The sequence below is a fragment of the Pantherophis guttatus genome, chromosome 9, assembly GCF_059756535.1.
Source record: "Pantherophis guttatus breed Tessera chromosome 9, ASM5975653v1, whole genome shotgun sequence".
Classification (NCBI taxonomy): domain Eukaryota; kingdom Metazoa; phylum Chordata; class Lepidosauria; order Squamata; family Colubridae; genus Pantherophis; species Pantherophis guttatus.
In genome coordinates this window covers 11,844,496-11,863,693 of record NC_142071.1, presented here as the reverse complement: position 1 = coordinate 11,863,693, position 19,198 = coordinate 11,844,496, and positions in this window count along the sequence as shown.

Genomic DNA, 19,198 nt, shown 5'->3' with positions numbered 1-19,198 from the left:
TCACCCTAAGCCAGAAACCATGATGTAACTATGCAATGTCTGAGTTCACACAACACTCTATGCCAAAAATAACCAGTCACTTTATAATTTAATGCAAAGTTGACAACTGCAAATGTTACTGACCTAGAAATCCAGCCAATGGCAAGGGATGCTGGGAAATGTAGTTTATCAACCTCAGGAGTGGCCTTGCTATCAATGCTATCAAAAGATACCATTATCCATTAGCCAACATTCTAGTCTTGGAATGGCATCACTATGGCAGTAACCAGTTGTGTTTGGCATTGGGATCAAGAATGGAAAATTAGTTTCTTTTTACATGAGATGTGCCCATGAGGGTTGTAACTAACGATGTATGAGTCAAATCTTTTTGGAATTCTTTGAAAGAGATTGCCTGTCCCTTTGAAGCATTTGTGTCACTCTAAACAGCAACTGTGTCTACTGTACCTTCCAAGTCTAAGTAAAAGCCAATCAAACCAGCAGCCATTTGTTAGTGGTACCTCTAGTTCCTCTAGTTATTTACTCCTAGAAATCTGAGACCATCACTCTCTACTGTCATTCTCCACCTCCCTTGTGTAATTAAAATTTCATCTTTATCTCTGACACTTGAAAAATCACAGTGGTAAATCACATAGAAAATCTATGCTGAGTAGTAGAATCATGTACAGGAGTCTTTCATGAAGCTACTACTAGTTGTGTAAATGCCAGTGCAAGAGCTGATTTTAATAACATCAAAGCAATGCAATCCAATGACATCAAAGCAATGCAAAAATATTAGTCAAACAGGGTTTGAACCAGAGAGAACATCTACTTGTTGGATCATCTACTGTTTGTTTGTTTGTTTGTTTGGCCACCCATCTCCCCAAAGGTGACTCTGGGAGGTGCACAATAAATAAAATAGCCAATATAAAACATGAAGATATCTAAAAAAAGCCACAGTAATAAATGACATAAAAACAAAAATATTAACCATGGCAAAGGTAAAATAAGAATGGCCCCCTCAGCTATTGAGCCATCAAGACAAATCTCCATTCCCTGGGAGCTCCAGACCTGGCAACATAATAGCTTTTGAGGGCTTTTAGAAAATCAAAATGAACCATAGATAGGGGCCAATCTAATTTTAGGAGGAAGGATGTTCCATAAGACCAGCCAGAGAAAGCATGTTTCTTGGGACCCACCAGATAACAGAATAACAGAGTTGGAAGGGACCTTGGAGGTCTTCTAATCCAACCTCCTGCCCAACCAGGAAACCTTATACCATTTCAGACAAACAGTTGTCCAATCTCTTCTTAAAAACCTCCAGTTGAAGTTCTGGAGACAAGTCATTTCACTGATTAATTGTTCCCACTGTCAGGACATTTCTCCTTAGTTCTAGATTGGCTCTCTCATTGATTAGTTTCCATCCATTGCTTCTTGTCCTGCCTTCAGGTGTTTTGGACAATAAGTTGACTCCCTCTTCTTTGTGGTAGCCGCTTAAATTTTGGAACACTGCTACCATGTCACCCTTAGTCCTTCTTTTCATTAAAGTAGACATTCCCAAGATGAAGGTCACTAGTTCACAGTACCCATAGCTTTCCTTCTCTGCAAGATTTAATGGGGCAGGCTGGTGTAAACATGAAATGCTGATGGTGTCTCAAATTGACTAACATTTAAGACATAGACATGCTGTCAGCTAGACATGCTAAAATTGTTGTTGCTGTTATTATTATGGCTGGTTGCACAGTCAACCAGATGTTCAGGCTGGATTTGGCATTTTATCCACCTAATCAAGTCCTTTCCAAGGCTCTGGAATAGACAGATGTTGTTGTTTGATTGGTGTTAAAAGTATCATCACAGGATGTAACCTATTCCAAGTAAAGCTGCTGCTGATTATTATTATTATGATTATTCCCAGTTGAGGTGTCCAGAGAGTTTCGTTTTATCATCACCCTTCTGCCTTAAGAGAGGAATTGGATAATAAGGATGTAAAAATCAAAGCCACTGATCTAATAAGACTTTTGTGTGGAATTAGTGGGAACAAATACTGACAGATTGCTAACATGTAACAGTGAAAATTACCGACATGATGAGGCTCTTGCACCCTAACCAGCACCTTGTGTTATCCCATTAACAAAATTGATGAGACAAAATTGCTAATAGGAGAAAACTTTCAGGTTGGATTATATCATTCCTCAATAATTTCAGCCATGAAATAAAAGGAATGGCAGAATATGAACATGATGAAGCTGTGAGCCCCCAAATTATCATCCAGTGAACATTGATACAACCAGGAAAGGGGTATAAGATTGCAGTTTCTAATCAACACACTGAGAGTTGGGGATATGTATTATTTTACTTATTCCTTTAGATTATCTTAAGAGTCGTGTTATACTAAAAACCAGTGTGGTTAAAATGTTGAACTAGGATTGGGGAGATCCCCACTCTTGGCCATGGAAGCTCACTAGGGGAAGAATGAATGCCAGTTCTGCTAGTCTCCATTGACTAGAAGAACTAGTCAATGGAGCTCTATAATCTTCCTTTCAATCCATTCATTTGCCTACACAAGGCATCCAAACTCCTAATATTTTGCTGAGGATGACCCTGGGTAGACTTTCAAAAAGTTCTCCTTATCCTTGATTCGAGGATTCAGTGGAAGGAGAGTCAGTCTAGTGGAAAATATCCAGGAAACTGAGTTTTAGTTTACCCTTATAGAGGAAACAGGCTGGGTGACTTTGGGCTAGTCACTCTGAGCTCAGAACAACGGGCTCAGGTGACGAGCCAGTTGGCCAATCCTGATATAACCCATGGACCAACGCTGATTGGGGTTTTTTTTAAAAAAAGAGTACCATGTCTTGCAGGCAAAATGGTAGGAAGAAAATGGTTTGCTGTTTGCTCCACCACCATCTTCCCTTGCAGCTTTCTTAATCTCTTTTCTTTCTTAGAAGTTCTAATCTCCTTCTCTGAATCTCCCTAGAAAGCCTTCTCGCAGTCTGGATCACTGTTTCTCAAAGTCAGCAACTTTAAGATGAGTGGATTCTCTAGACAGCATGCAGCTGGTAGTAGAATCCATGCATCTTAAAGTTGCTGAGAATGAGAAAGCAAATGAGAATTAGTCTAGATTATACAGTAGGGGGTTAGATTTGCTTACTTAAAAGAGAGAAAGAGAGACAAAGTTCTGAAGATTAAACAAATCCCATATGCTTCTTTCAGTTGTAGGAAATTCACATCTGCCTAGGAGTGCAGATCCATTGTAGGCATTTTCTAGGGCAAAGTCCAAAAGATGCAATTGCCCAAACCTCCAAATATGGAAGGGATCCTGGTTCAGCCTTTGAAACCAACAGACGAATCAATACTTTTGCTTCAAGGCAGTCAAATTAATCAGCTAAAATTTATTCCCAAGAATGAGTTCAGTGTTTTGTGTTTCTCTGCATGTTCTCATTTACTGGGCCATTGACTTCAATGGAGAAAAACAGTGAAGGGAGGGGGGGATGCATTAATGTAGAATGCAGGGAGAGGGAAGGATTGTAGGGGATGGGAATAAGTATTTGGATTTGGGGCCTTTGAAAGAGTCTTTAAATTCCACAAATATAAAGTGTAACTATGTAGAATACTTGCATTATTTAAGCAATTTCATCTCCTCCACATTGAGTAAGAACAGAATAGAGTTATCAAACTTGGGTCACCAAAATTTGGAATATTGAAAGAGTTTCAGCAAAGAGTCACGGCATTCAATATCTCTTTGTTGCCATCTACCAATTGCTCAGATTTTGGCAGCTCAGAAAGGGCACCCCTAACTAAAACTATATGTCCTTTTTTTTGTAATTGCATGCATGCATGATTCACTTAACTGTGGCAAGAAAGGTCATAAAATGGGGCAAAATTCACTTAACAAATGTCTTACTAAACAACAGAATTTTTGGGCTCAATTGTGGTCATAAATCAAGGACTACCTGTATGTTGAAGATTAATCCTTATTGAAAAGGTAGGCAAACTAGTAACAAATTTGACAGTTTCCCACAAAGCGTAAAATTGGAGCTGCTATTTCCCTAGAAATTAGGGAAGCTTTTTTTTAAGAATAGCAATAGCAATAGCACTTAGACTTATATACCGCTTCATAGTGCTTTTACAGGCCTCTCTAAGCAGTTTACACAGTCAGCATATTGCCCCCAACAATCTGGGTCCTCATTTTATCCACCTTGAAAGGATGAAAGGCTGAGTCAACCGTGAGCCGGTGAGATTTGAACTGCTGAACTGCAGCTAGCAGCCAGCTGAAGCAGCTTGCAGTACTGCACTCTAACCACTGCGCCACCTCAGCTCAGTTAAAAGTTAAAAGTAGTATTTAAAAAATCTCCTTGGAAAACAGACAGCTGGCATATCTTATTTATATTTTTTTACTCTGTCCACTTAGAGCATGGCTTCTGGAAATGTAGGTGCCATGTTGAGAACATTCATTTCCCGGCATTCAGAAGACTGGGTGACTGCAGGGCAGAATCCCTGAATTCCTTTAGCTCAAGATTCAACATGCACAGATCTGTAACCCCTAATAGAGCCTGGGTCTGATCTCCAAACCAGAAGTTCTCCATATCTGCAGGTTTTAGAAAAGGAGAGAAGGGGAGGGAAATGGCTTCTAAACTGCTGGGAATTGAAGCCTATATGTTTCAGTGATGATGAATTGCATTGAATAATAATTGTGTTGCATAAGAAAATCCTTTGTCCTGTTCTTGCTAACTTCCCTCTGATGGATATGTGTGAGAATGCCAGCTCAAAATGTCTCCAGGGATGACAGCAATACTGCTAGAGTTGTCCTTTTAACTGTTCCCAGCATAGAATCCTTTGATTTACACCCAGATTCCTCCCACGTATTCTTCCCTTGTTCCTGCAAAGACCTATGGGTAAGAATTGCACTTATTTTCCTAGCAGAGTGCCTCTGTTCTTAATAAATCTTCAATGGATATAATCATGTGCTGGGGATCACATATCACAATGATGAATACACCACAAATATTTGGGTTCCTGCATTGTGATAAACCATGAATTTTCCAAACAATTAATCCAGTATTTAGTAGTCAGCCAACAATACAAAATGAACAAGTGAAAAATATCAAAACAAAGCTACCAACAGTGGTCTTGTATTGATGACAACAAACAAAACTATATGCCTTTCAAAGAAGTATCCAAGTTTATTCCATACAAGCAGGAAACCAAGCATTGTTTATCAGACGGCCTTATAAATGGTTTCAACTCCTTTTATCTCCTTTGTAGAAGGTGTGATATGGCAGCATACAGTTAATGGAGTCAATGTTGCCACAATAGAACAGGCAGTGTGTTTGGATTAATGGATTATTTTTAATACAGTCTTTCAGTATCATGGAGGACATGGAGTTAAACCTTGCTTTTTTAAGAATTCCAATTTTTGTGCTGTCATAATGAAAAACCCGAGTTTGAACATTTGAAAATCTCAAAATGTAGTGATGAACAGAAACAAGAATACGAACACCCAAGGAATGATTTAACCATTGTTTGTAATATAAGCCACAATTTACTAGGTTCACACCTCCCATGAAACCATAGTAAACAAAATGTCAACACTTTGCTTGTTTGGGATAATTATCAGGATTTTTGAAGGTTGATCTGGTTATCCTAAAAATCAGGGGATTGTTTTCTAATTTGGGGAGAGGTTTTTTTTCAAATTTACCTTTTTCAGATTTTTGAAAAGAAGCATTTTAAATTAATTTTTTTATTAAGCATGGTGGACCACAATTTCAAAAGCAAGAATGTTAAAGACATCACCATAAGACCAATAAATATGCAAGTAAGTTCATATTAGGGTTGTCTAGAAGCTATGAAAAGGGACCTCATCTCAGGGACAGGTCCTTCAAACCATCACTTTTTCTTGGTCTGTCTGTTGCCCAGAAAACCAGTTTGGTGTAATGGTGAGGGCACCAGTATAGAAACCAGGAGACTCTGAGTTCTGATTCCACCTTAGGTACATAGCCGGATGAGTGACCTTGGGCAACTTACTATCTCTCAGTCCTAGGAAGAAAAAGGCAAGAAGGAAAATCTTCTGAAATCTTGCCCAAGAAAACTTCAGTAACATAAGACTGTAGACTGCAGACTTCAGTAACTATATGACTTCAGTAACAGAGTGGTCAATGCCTGGAATGCACTACCTGACTCTGTAGTTTCTTCCCCAAACCCCCAAAACTTTAACCTTAAACTGTCTACTGTTGAACTCACCCCATTCCTAAGAGGTCTGTAAGAGGCGTGCATAAGTGCACCAGCGTGCCTACCGTTCCCTGTCCTAATATTCTTTTTTACTTACTCTTTTCATGTATTCAAATTATGTTTATACTTTTACCTGTTATCTTATATATGCTTGACAAATAAACTTATGATTATGATTATGATTATTCAAGAATCAACACTGACTTGAAGGTGCACTCACTCACATACACACAAACACAGAAATCTGTTGCCCAGTCCCTATCCTTATTATCTGCAATAGCATGGCGGCAGCAGCACAAATCCTTCATGGTGATGTAGCAGGAGAAAATGCTTCCAAAATGCTACTATATAAACAAGGAGTCAGCAGATTAGAACAGAACTGAGCATAGAAGCCAGGAATAATAGCTACGGAGCCAAGTGGTGGTAAATCTGCCCTCTACTGGACTTCTAAAATCGCAATCAAAGAGTAGTTTTCCTGCCAATTCTGCCTATTTGCTTAAGAAAACACCATCTAGTTCATTTGGGAAAATGGATCTCAAATATTTGTTGGCCTGCAGAGAATTCTGGAAGTCTCCATATATTAGCGCTTGGGAAGAGAAATGTTTTGGGATGACAGCAATTTATGTTAACAAAATGTGCTTTCTGTCAGGGCATGGCACCAAATCTTGTGGAAATGTCTTGCTCATTAGATGTTCTCAATGATGTATCCTGAACTTCATGTGCACTTCATACTGGTGGAAAATAAACTATTCTGTTCTAGTTTGGACCACGAAGACACCATCCAGTCATTTGCAAATTGGCCTTTCCAGAAACTGGGAAGCTTTTCAGTTGCTCTTTTTTTTTCCCCTCTGTCCTTAATTTATAACCATATAACTTTATAATGATCTAATTTTACATAAATGTGGTCAATTTACTTGCATTTCCTGCTTTTGATAGGTCACAGAAAAGTAGGTAGCCTTTTGTGACTGAAGGCTTCCTGTGTTATATAGGGCTAAAATATGAGCTGGACATGGACAAAATCAAATAAATACCATTTCCAAGGCAGGCATTCACCACACCCATATTGCCAACAAAGCAAGCTGGTCTTAAAGAAGCCAAAGGACACTTAAAGAAAAATTGTTTGATTGCACATTTAACAAGCCTAAATTAAATATTACAACCTTGATATCGCTGGTATTTACTATTTTATGTGTCCTGGTTCGTTAAACCACTGTTTCCTGTAACATGTGAAGAAAGAGGCTGTGAGTGTGTCGCAACCAGGTATATTTAGGACAGAGAAGACATGAGATTTAAACCTCAACCAACCCAAAGCCCTGCTGAATTCAGTGGTTTTATCTTAAATATGACAAAACTTGAATGTTATCCTGTTTTCTTGAATGTTCTCACCTAATTAGACTTCTCCAAATTCTATATCTTGCTCAAAGTTTGTCTTTGGGGTGAAAGAAAATAATCTAAGTTATAGTTTCCTGGTTCAATTGTCCCTGAAAAGTATATTTTGATAAATTGGAATTCAAGTGCTTCGTTAAACCAGTTTTGCTAGAGTTGAACCAGGCTATGATCCTGAACAGAAGCTTTCTAAATCAGTGTTTCCCAACCTTAGTTACATAAAGGTGTGTGGACTTCAGCTCCTAGAATTTCCTAGCCAGCATGGAATTCTGGGAGTTGAAGTCCACATATCTTTAAGTAGCCAAGATTGAGAAACCCTAAACCATTTGAAGTTGCACTGGGAAAACATACATAGCTTCGTAGACTCCATCACCATCATCATGAATGCTGCACCATTGCTCTTTCTTGAGGTTCCATCACTGTTTGCCTTTCTCTCCAATGAACCAGAAGGATGGCAGATGTGCCTGCCTTCATCAGAAATTACTCAAGAGAGAAATGGGCCAGGAATTATTCTGTACAATTGAATGACAGGGGCTTTGTGTACCAAAGAGGGGCTTGGCTTTGTCAGAAAAAAAGGCATTACAAAGTATCCAAGCTCTGGGTGTCACAGAGGACAAGTTTTTTAATCATGTTAAAATGATTTATTTAAACGTCAAGACGTGTCACCTCACTTCCTTTCATTTTTCAAACTGTTTGTGTTTTTTCTGGATGATAAATTTATCTTCAGACAGCCTCAATATGACTAATTAACTTTGAAATATAAGAACCAGATGTGTGAGCTGGAGAGGTTTCTGAACTCCTGCCAGACGTTTTCCCCCGTTCCTCCCTTGCTCTTACTCCCCCTCCTTTTTTTCCCTGCTGGCTGAACCAATTTTGCTAAGTAGATGACGATCTGAACTCATATTTAGGGGGATTCAAACCATATCTTAAGTTAACTGTCCAAATTTCTTTCTTTATATATAAAATAATAATAATAAGCTGCAGGACTACTAGAGAAAAAGTTGTTTATCCATTGCAAATATACAAAAATTGAAAATAAATAATGATGTTATTAAATCTCAAGTCCAAAGTAGAACAACTGTGGCAGAAGAAAGCAAAGATACTACAATAGAAGTTTTGGGTGCAATCCCAAAGCATATGGACCACCACCTGAACACCATTGGCAATGACAAAATTACCACTAGTCAATTGCAAATGGCAGCTTTCCTTGGAACAGTTTACATCCTGCAACAATACCTTACAACATCAAACAACCTCTACCTATCCCAGATCCTTAGGAAGGACTCAATAGGTGAACAAAAATGCTAAACCCAGTCTAAACATCTGGCTGATATCATAACAATCATGAAAGCTACTCCAATATGCCATTGTGACATTTCTGATGATAGCTTTTTGTTTGCTGTTTATAATGCTTTTTACTTGTAAACCACCCAGAATCATTGGGGGTCAGGTAGTATATATGGTAGCGTAATATATGGTAGTTTTAAAGCATTAAAAACCTTCCAATGTTTGCTTTCCTTAAAATCATGAAGGAATTGTAAGGGAGCCATTGGTCCTAAGCTATCTAAAGTCTTTAGCTCTAACGTCTGTATAAGGCTATTAAACTGGCCTACAACAATTTGAATGATCAAATAATGGCAGAAAAGAATTAGCATTTGGGTACTTTTTTTTCCATCTGTGGGTTGTTTGGATTTTTGGAACACACTATTTTTGCCGGACTTTATTTTGCTTTCAAAAATGGGTTATTGCAAAAAGTGATGAAAATTACAAATTACTTTTACTGTGTGAACTTTTAGGAATATTTGAGGATGGATATTATAAGCTGAAATGCAAGTTTCATTGAGGCTTATATAACTTATAATTCAAAGAAAAAAGGAGGGAAGTAAAGGAGAACGAGAAAGCAGAGGGAGTGGGAGAGGAGAGGAAAGAAGAGGAAAGAAAGTTAAAATAGTGAAAAAGATATTAAACAAAACTAGTTAAAAATGAAGAGAAGTGGGAAAAGTAAAATAAGTGTCCTTGAAATATATGAAACAAAGCTTCTGATCAAAAACTGTTAATATTATTAATTTCAGAGATGCTAGAAAATGCTTGAATATTCAAAGTATTCTCAGTTCCTTTGTAAAAGTCCTTGAGTGTCTCACATTCGTTTACCCAACATTCAGAAATAACTCTGTGAAGTAGATTATCCTATTTTCCACATTATAGCCAGAGAGATACAAAACAGAACAAGACCCAAATGGCCTTTTGAAATTCTCCATTCCATTTGTGGAGAGAGAAGTTGTGTAGATGATAGTTCTTTAGTTTTCCAGAGGGAAGAGAACCATTTTTCAACAGTTGTCCAAGGGGGACACACACACACACACACACACACACAATTTTTCAACATTTTTTTCGAAGGCAGAACTCGGGGTGATGGTAGTCTACTACCCTCATAGGAATTCTCTGTTTTGGGATAGGATGGAAAGATGAGAAGGTAAGAGAGAAGATTGAACAAAGAAAGACAAGATATTTATGTATCTACTTCCCTTGGCTGTCTCATCACTACATAGATGCACAAACATAGCATTGTCTCATGAGAATTTCTCTGAATTATTTTCTTCAAGAGAAATTTTCAAAGCAAGCTATCCTGCTCAAACTCAGTGACAGCAAAATAATTTCTCTGTACTTATCTAAAGACTCTTAACTCAATTTTTTTTCCTGTGGGTAATGGGGATAATGAATCATGATCTACTTAAGCAGCTAAGCAGCTTCCTTGACAATATGTAAAGAATTACATACATGTAAATATAGGCTTACAAATAAGTCACCTTTGATTCTACTGTCAAAGATACCTGAGCTAAGGTGTGAAAGGAAACTGGTCTTGCTCATACCAATGGCCTCAGCATTTTCCATCCAGCTTTAGGCAATGACCATGCAAAAACTGTGTTCAAAGATTGTCTCATTTCAGTTGCATCACAACAAATCTCCTTCTCCTACACTAGCATAAAAACTCCACAAGTGATTCTGTTGGCAATTTGATGACAGTCTGTACAGACTGAAACTAATTAGTACATGTACATGAATATAGACATTCCGGGATTATATTAATTATAACAGTGTCACTAAAGAGATGGAAGGAGAACTATGAAGAAACCCTAATCGAATTATCATATTAAGGTAAGATCTTTCACAGCAATAATGGTAAGGAACCTCTTATTCAAGAGTGGGATTTTTTTCTTTTTTACAGTCTTATCAGCACTTAATATTTCAGTGCCATGGAAAACAGACAGGGCCAGAACAAAGTCATGGGTAGGGTTAACAATAATCAATATAGTCATCATATTACTTTGCATGCATTTATTTGGTTCCTCTTGTTTTCCATTACAATTTTTCAATTGGCTAACTACTTGAATTTTGCTCAAATTTTATGATTGACACCTCCAGGTCAATTCAGGCTGATCTTTGAAAGCTTAGTTGGATATGGTCAGTAGTTGGGTGGATGTCCACCAAGAAATCTGAGGACTTCTACTTTTATGTCTTTGGTAAGGAAGCTTCATGGATGCATCCATGAATTCACTAGAAGTTGGACTTGATTCAAAAAATACCCCATAAAACTTTATAGACCGGTCTTACCAGATATTTCTGTATTTAAAACCATTATTGTATTTTTGTTTTTGTATGTTTCATTGTAGCAATTAGTCTGTCTTCCACTCATTCACAGCCCAAAGCCTGTGGCAAAAGCCAGTTACTATCTCTCAGCTCAATTTACTTCAGTGTGTTGTGAGGATAACATGGAAATCTCATGCCACTTCCTTATGCAACTGGGAGGAAAAAAATAGAATGTAAATATAGTTCATATAAATTAATAAACAAAATTATTCCCTTCAAATAGCATTCAAAGTATCATAGGCAAGTTTATGTGAATCTAAGCAATCCTTGGCATATTTTTAAGTGAATAGGCAGTGCTTGAGTGTGTGGTTTTTCTCTATAAAAAGAAAAATAAAGCAAAACATGACTGACTAAAGCAGACCCTATTTACCACATTCCCCCCCCCAAAGCTAAAACCACATGGGAAGTGAAAGAGCATACAATGAGAAAGGGCTTACCATGAAACTAGGATTTGAAGAGATCTGAACTGAATCAAAACAAAATGAAAAATGCTGCAATGAATTGAATTCTTGTCTTAGTTCCTTTGCTTCTTAGGGCAGATGATGGTTTTCTGCAATCTGTGGTTGGTTTAATCAGGGGAACAAAGAATTATCAGGAAGGAATTCTAAGTCGATAAAGTCTCTACAGTTTCTGTAGGAACTTTGTGAGGCCTAAGGGCATTGCTGGAAATAAATACAATGCTTTGTTTTTTACCATGCTCACTGTCCAGTGGATGTAGTTATTGGGACCACCTAGGTTTGTTGTTTTTCCATCCTTACTCCATGAATGAGTTTGCACTTCCCCATTCCAGGATGTTGCAAAATCTAGAAGTCCTGTTGACTCACAATGCCTGCACAATGGGCAGGTAGCAACAGAGGACCTTTGTATAACTCCATCAGTTGTATCCCTTCTTGGATTGGGTGGTCTTCTAGAAAATCATTCACACCATTGTCACTTCACAACTTAACTGTTGCAATGTGCTCTGCAGGGATTACTCAAAAGTCTCAACTGGTCCAGACACAACAGATTGAGCAGGGGTGGGCCAACTTTGGCAAGTCCACATGACACCTCTTCTGTATGAGCTAGGTGTGATTCAAGATGCTAATTATGAGCTACAAAACCCAATGTGGCATAGAGCCTAGAAGGACTGCCCATCTCCCGATGATGGTTTGTTGGCATGTTAGCTACATTTGCCATCTTCAGCTATTTGTAAAAATAATTAAATAATAATAAAAAGGAGGAAATAAACAAACAATACATACATATATATACATATATACATACATACATACATACATACATACATACATACATACATACATGTTCTCCCATGCCTTAGGCTAGGTTGGGTGGAACTCCTTTGTTATACATGTTTATCTTATGATTCTGATTGTATTCTGATGTAATTCTTGATTTTGCCATTTTGTTTACTTTCCTTATTGTATTTCTATTTTTTATTTTGATTTATTTGTGTCATTTTTATATTGTGAGCTAGCCAGTGAAGTCAGGTGGCACTGAAGTCAAGATAGCTAGACAGACCAGGCAGGCAGGCAGGCAGATAGACAGACAGACTTTTTTTTTTATTTAGAACTGAGATTCTACAAATAAAGTCAGGTGGGTTGCTTGATAGAAGATAAGGGTGAACTGGGATCCACAGATTCATATCGCTACCCATGATTTACAAATGGAAGGAGGCTGATATCTTTTGGGTCATTTTTTAGCTTAATGAATAAACATAGGCTGATATCAAACATATGCTTTATTGGGGCAATTGCAAAGGGGCTCTGATGTAAAAACCAAAAAAAGAGGACTAGAACCCCACCAACTATGCTTTCAGTGAGTTGTGCACCATATGCCTGGTAATAGCATGGTTTTTCCAAATTTACTTTTGCATTTTTAAAAACATTTTGTGCATTTTTAAAAGAAAAACCCATAAATGAGTGCCAATTTTTCAAAGGCTTGCACCAGCAATGATCCGAGGATCACAGTTAGTCAAGCAAACTTGTCGCCACATAAATCAAGGTTGTCAGGTAACACATTGAATGGATACAATACTGAACAACATGGATCTTGGACTGAAGTTTCTTCTGACTAGCTTGTTCAATGATTACGTCCCTTTACAGGCTGAGAATCTTCATTCAATAAATGACGGGCTATTATGGCAGGCTGTCAGTTGTGAAAACTATGAGGTTGAGGTCCAATGGTATCTTCTACCTTCTGGTACTAGGTATTTAATAAAGCAAAATCCCCAGGATCAAGGAACTAGCAGGATCGGCAGTGGGGTTTTTGTTTTGTTTTTTTCCTTCATTTTCTCTCTCTCCCCCTTTTTTTTCCCTTTCTCTCTCCAGAAATCCTTTCATGCCTCCCTTGCCAGACTGACATTTTGACAAGTTGCCACAAGTGACATCTGATTTGTACAAATTTCAAGACTAATAAATCTACCTGTCAAAGCGGAAACTTTAAAAAGGAGCTAAGCCCAGCGGGTATAGTTTAACAGAACTCAAGTTGATGAAACTGTGGGATGGATAAATTATATCTGTCACAATCCACCCACATTAGTTTTGCAGAGATGTTGGCAACTGAAACAAAAGTCTTTCACAGCTTAGCAAAGGAATCATGTACACACACACACACACACACACACACACTCCAAGCAAGAAATAAAAAAAAGGGAAAAAGAGTTTGTTAATACTGTGAATAACAAGTAACTATTCTGTTTGTAAACTAAAATTTAGTAAATTCCTCATTTGATCTGGCTTAGTTTAGACATGGAAATGGGTGTCTAAAAGAAGATCAGCTTCCTGGTCTAGGCAAATTTTAGGAGATGGAACTCTACCTAAGTCTGGATCCAGTAAACTAGGAATTGCAGGCTTAATTTCAAAGAATCGAGACATTCCAACTGTGGGAAGTCCCCCACCTCAAAAGAATGAAATATTTTGGGAAATATTTAAAAAAGGCAGAATATTATATTTCCTTAAATGAGAAATGGAGAAACATGTTTTTAGAGGCAGGAAGCAGCCTCCAAGTGCAGATGCCAGCATTTAAAAAGTTAAAGAGCTTATTGAAAGAGAAAGACCGCTATCTAGATAGCTCTATTCATAAGCAAAGCAAATACTGCAAGCAGAAATCCATTCAACACAGGAAATTTCGAAACTGCTTGCAGCAAAGTTTGCCAGCTAACAAAGGCAGAATGGTAGGATTAGAAGTAGCCCCTCACCCAAGATCCAACACCGGATGTGTTGCAATATTTTCAGGATCAGACTCAATAAAGATAATAGGAGTTAGAGCTTTAAATATATTTCTTTTTAATTATGATAGGCATTCTATATTCACCGAATATTCAAGGTAGAAGCAGCAAGAATGGTGAGGGTGGCTCCTTATATATACAAGGGGTGGAGCTAGGAATGGGAGTGGTAAGTTATGAATACATTAAAGTCCAAAGAATAAGTTAACCTCTGATGTTCCATATATACATTATTTACACATTGGAGAATAAGGCATTTACATCTGACAAATCCCCCTCTAAATGCCGGTTCGTTACACAACACCAATTACATTCTGATTCAGGACAATACAATACATATAATTTAGAAGTTAAATATTTGTGTTGCTTAGAAGGTAAGGGTTTTGTTAATATGTCAGCTAATTGTTCAGAAGTATCGCAATGTATTGCTTTAATGAATCCGTCTTGAGACAGTTGTCTCACATGCTTAAACTTTATATCAATATGTCTGGACCTTTGTCCAATTGCATCGGATCTGGATATTTCAATGGCCGCTTTATTGTCTTCATGCATAATAAATGGTAAAGTGGGTTTCTTCCAAACATCAGTGATCAGATCATTGAACCATACAAGGTTATTTGCAGCCTTGGACAAACAAACATATTCCGCTTCTGTAGTAGAAGTGGCTACTAGTTCTTGTTTACCAGTATACCAGTAAACTGGACAATCATTCAATAGAAAAACATAACCAGAAGTACTCTTTCTGCATGATGTATCACCAGCCCAATCTGCATCAGCATAACAAGTAATTTTTGGTTCTCTGTCATTATTGGGTTCCAACATTAAACAAAAATCTAATGTACCCTTCAGATATCTTAGAATTCTTTTGACAGCTTCCCAATGATACAAGGTTGGTTTACTAACATATCTTGACAGTAGATTGAGAGGTAATGCAATATCTGGCCTAGTCCAATTAGATATATAAAGGAGTGAACCTATAACTGATCTGTAAAATGTGTTGTCTTTAAACTCAGGGGAAGATTCATCAGTGTTTCTAAGAAAATCAGTTTGCATAGGGGTGTCACAGGTTTTGGCATTATTTAAGTTACATTTGTTTAGGAGTTCGATGATTTTATCTTTCTGTGTAAGTTTGAATCCCCTTTTAGTTTTGTTAATTTGCACACCAAGGTATTTATTCACTTTACCCAGAGATTTCAGTGAGAAGTGTTCATTTAACTTATTTACAAAGGTTTCCCTGCTCTCTTTATGCTTTCCAATGTATAAAATATCGTCCACGTAAATTAATACAAATTCAATATGATCATTACTCTTTTTTACAAAGAAACAGTTATCAGCAGTGGTGGCGTTGAAATCCATGGTCTTAAGTACTTTTACCAAGCAATCGTACCATCTTTTGCCGGATTGCTTTAATCCGTACAGACTCTTATTTAATAACCAAATTTCGTTCTTATTAGTGTATTGACTGTGTGGTGCTCTTACATATATTTCCTTATCTAATTTTGCATGTAAGTATGCGGTCTGTATGTCATATTGGAATACGTCCAGATTGAGTGCAGATGCTACTACAAGGGCTGTTTTGACACTCTCTGTTCTCACTGTGGGTGAATATGTATCAGTATAGTCTTCTGGGTATTTTTGTGCATAGCCTTGTGCAACTAGTCTAGCCTTGTATAAGGTATTGCCTCCTTCTAAGTTCTTAATTTTATAAATCCACCTGGTACCTATAATTGTTTTATCCTTAGGTGCGATCGCAGGTGTGAATACATTTAATCCTTGTAAACTTTCCATCTCTTTTTCCATAGCTAGTTCCCATTTTTCTCTTTCTTCATGTGGAAGTTTCAATACTTCTTCATATGTATTAGGTGTTATTTGTTCTCCATTCATATGCATTATGTAATCTTTGTATTTATTTGGTATTTGGTTTCTATTGTTTCTAATAGTTCTTTCAGGCTTGCTATGGTTATCATGCAAATATCTAGCTTCCTTTTTTGTTAATGTATCTGTCTTTATTTTATGCTGACTATTAGTCCAAGTTTTGGTTTTGTTCTTACTTTTGTTAATATTTTGATTTTCTGTTGTTCCTTCCTCGCAAGATATCGTATCTTTACATTTATTAGGAAATATTTCATTAAGGTGCAATTTTGACCAATTGGCCTGTTCATGGAACACAGCTGTTCTGGATACTATAAATTTGTTATTACTATCAATAAATCTGTACCCTTTGGTTCCAGTTTCGTATCCCATGAATCTTAATCTCCTGGATACGTTTTCTCCCTTTCTCCTCAATTGTTTAGGTATGTGTACGTCTGCAGTGACTCCAAATATGTGCATGTGTGATAATTTGGGTTTTCTATTGTACATCACCTCATATGGTGTCTTATTCACAATACTGGACCAGGTTCTATTTTGAGTGTAATTTGAATAATGTAATGCCTCTGACCAAAAATGTTTGCCTAAACCAGCATCCTCTAATGTGCACCTAATCATGGTTTGTAGTGTGGAATTTTTCCTCTCTGCAACTCCATTTTGAAATGCAGAAAAAGGATTGGACGTGAAATGTAACATTCCTCTATCCTTTAACCATTGGGAGAATTCTTTAGACATGAACTCACATCCCCTATCTGTCATAATTTGCTTTATTCTGATATTATGTTGTGTTTCTATACGTTTGTAGAATTCCTTAAATTTCTGAAATGTTTCATCCTTGTGCTTTAATGTGTAAACAAAACCATATCGGCTGTAGTCATCCACTATTGTTAGGAAGTAACGTTTTCTATAGGTAATTGAGGGACTTAATGGACCAACTAAGTCCATATGTACCAAATCAAAAATATTGTTAGTTGATCTGTTAGATTTTTTTGGTCTGGGACTGGTTTTTAGTTTGGTGGATTTACATACTGAGCATTCCAAATAATTTTCACAATTTTTTATTTTGACACCTTCTGCGTGTTCAGTCATTTTTTGTACTACAGGAAAGCTTGCATGTCCTAACTTCCTGTGTAAGATGTGAGCACACTCATCATGAATTGGTTTACCTATTTTTGGTTTCTTTTCCTTGTATGTATTTTTGTGATCATGAGTTATTCTACACTCATCATTGTCACTGTTACTGACATTTTCATCATCTGCTTCAATACAATCTTCCATATTTGAATCAATGTTATGTAAACATCTTTCTTTAGTTATCAGATAGGGTAGACCTCCTTTTATCATTACAGTACCTACATTTGTTTTGTTCTTTTCTATAGTTGCTTTCCCCTTTGAGAAAACTATATTGATATCAGATTCTCTGCTTAATTTTATGGCACTTAGTATGTTGTGAGGTATTTCTGGGATTAATAATACCCCCTCTATTTTCCCTAGACCAGGCAAGGTCACATTCCCTTTGCCTAGTACTTGAACCTTTTCTTGATTAGCTACCTTTATCACAAACTTATCTTCTATAAATGAAGATAATATACTTTTGTTGTTGGTGGTGTGATTTGTTGCACCAGAATCAATAAGCCAATTGTTATTCTCATCCTGCTGTGTTCTGGTGCTGTCTTGTTTATTTAGCCCATTCAGTGACCCAGATTTCCTCTCTATTGAATTTTCTCTACCCCCTCTACCTTCTTTGTAATTTGGTGGACTTCTATATTTGTGTCTATCTGTGGAAGATTGTCTGTAATTATATTTGTTCCTATATTCTGGCCTATGTCTCTCTCTTGAGACTTTGGGGCAGTCTCTTCTACTATGTTCCCTGGATCCACAATTGTAGCATCTAAAGGCCTCATTATGTTTATCTTGAAAGACTACTTTCCTAAAAGGTTTGTGGTCTGTTTGGTTACTGAATCGATTTTTTCTTGAATTGTCTTCTGCTATCAATTTGTTAGATAGACTTTCTATGGATAAATATCCCAAATTAATGGTATCTAAGTGTGACATAAAGCTATCCCATGATGGATCAAGTGAATTGATAATAACACTTTTCATTGTTTGATCTGAAATCACTTCCCCTCTCAATTGTAGCTCAGCTCTTATTTTGTTTAGATTTATCAAATGCTCACTTATAGAAACCCCTGGTTTTACTCTAGAGGAAAAGAAATCCTTAGACATTCTTGTGGTTGTGGCTACGCTATCGCTGTGAAATAGATTAAACATGCATTGAATTATTTCTGATACAGTTAGGTTTGGTTTGATGCTATGATACATTGCAGGAGACACGCTAGATATTATTATGAAAAATGCTCTATGATGTAAACAATCTATTTTTAAAGTCCAAGGTCTTCTTGGAGGGCTAGTTATAAAGAATAGTAAATTTTCTTTCATGAAAATAACCTGAAGCTGTTGATACCACTCTTGTAAATTAATGCCATCAATTCTAAGTTTTGGGAAGTCACTTGGTAAGTTACCTACGTTATTCTGTCCATTACTTACAACCTGGGGCAGTCCGTGATCTCTCAAGTGCAGGAAATTACAGAACGGCATTGGGATGCTTGCAATGAGTCTGCGCGGTTCTCTGGCCAGTTCAAGTCCTTCTGGGTTGTCTACGTAGTTTCGCACATGCGCGTTGCTCATTTCTTCTTTGGTGGCGTCGTGGAAGGTTCTCTCCCTTTCAGCTCTCTCGATCCGCTCCTCCTCAGATGAGTCGGTCTCTGGCTCGGCTTTTGGGGTTCTGGTGGTGGCGACGGTTCTTTTCTTCTTTTTGTGTGCGTTGGTATTCGATCTTGTCTGTGGTGTAGGGCGAAATCGGCATGGCTC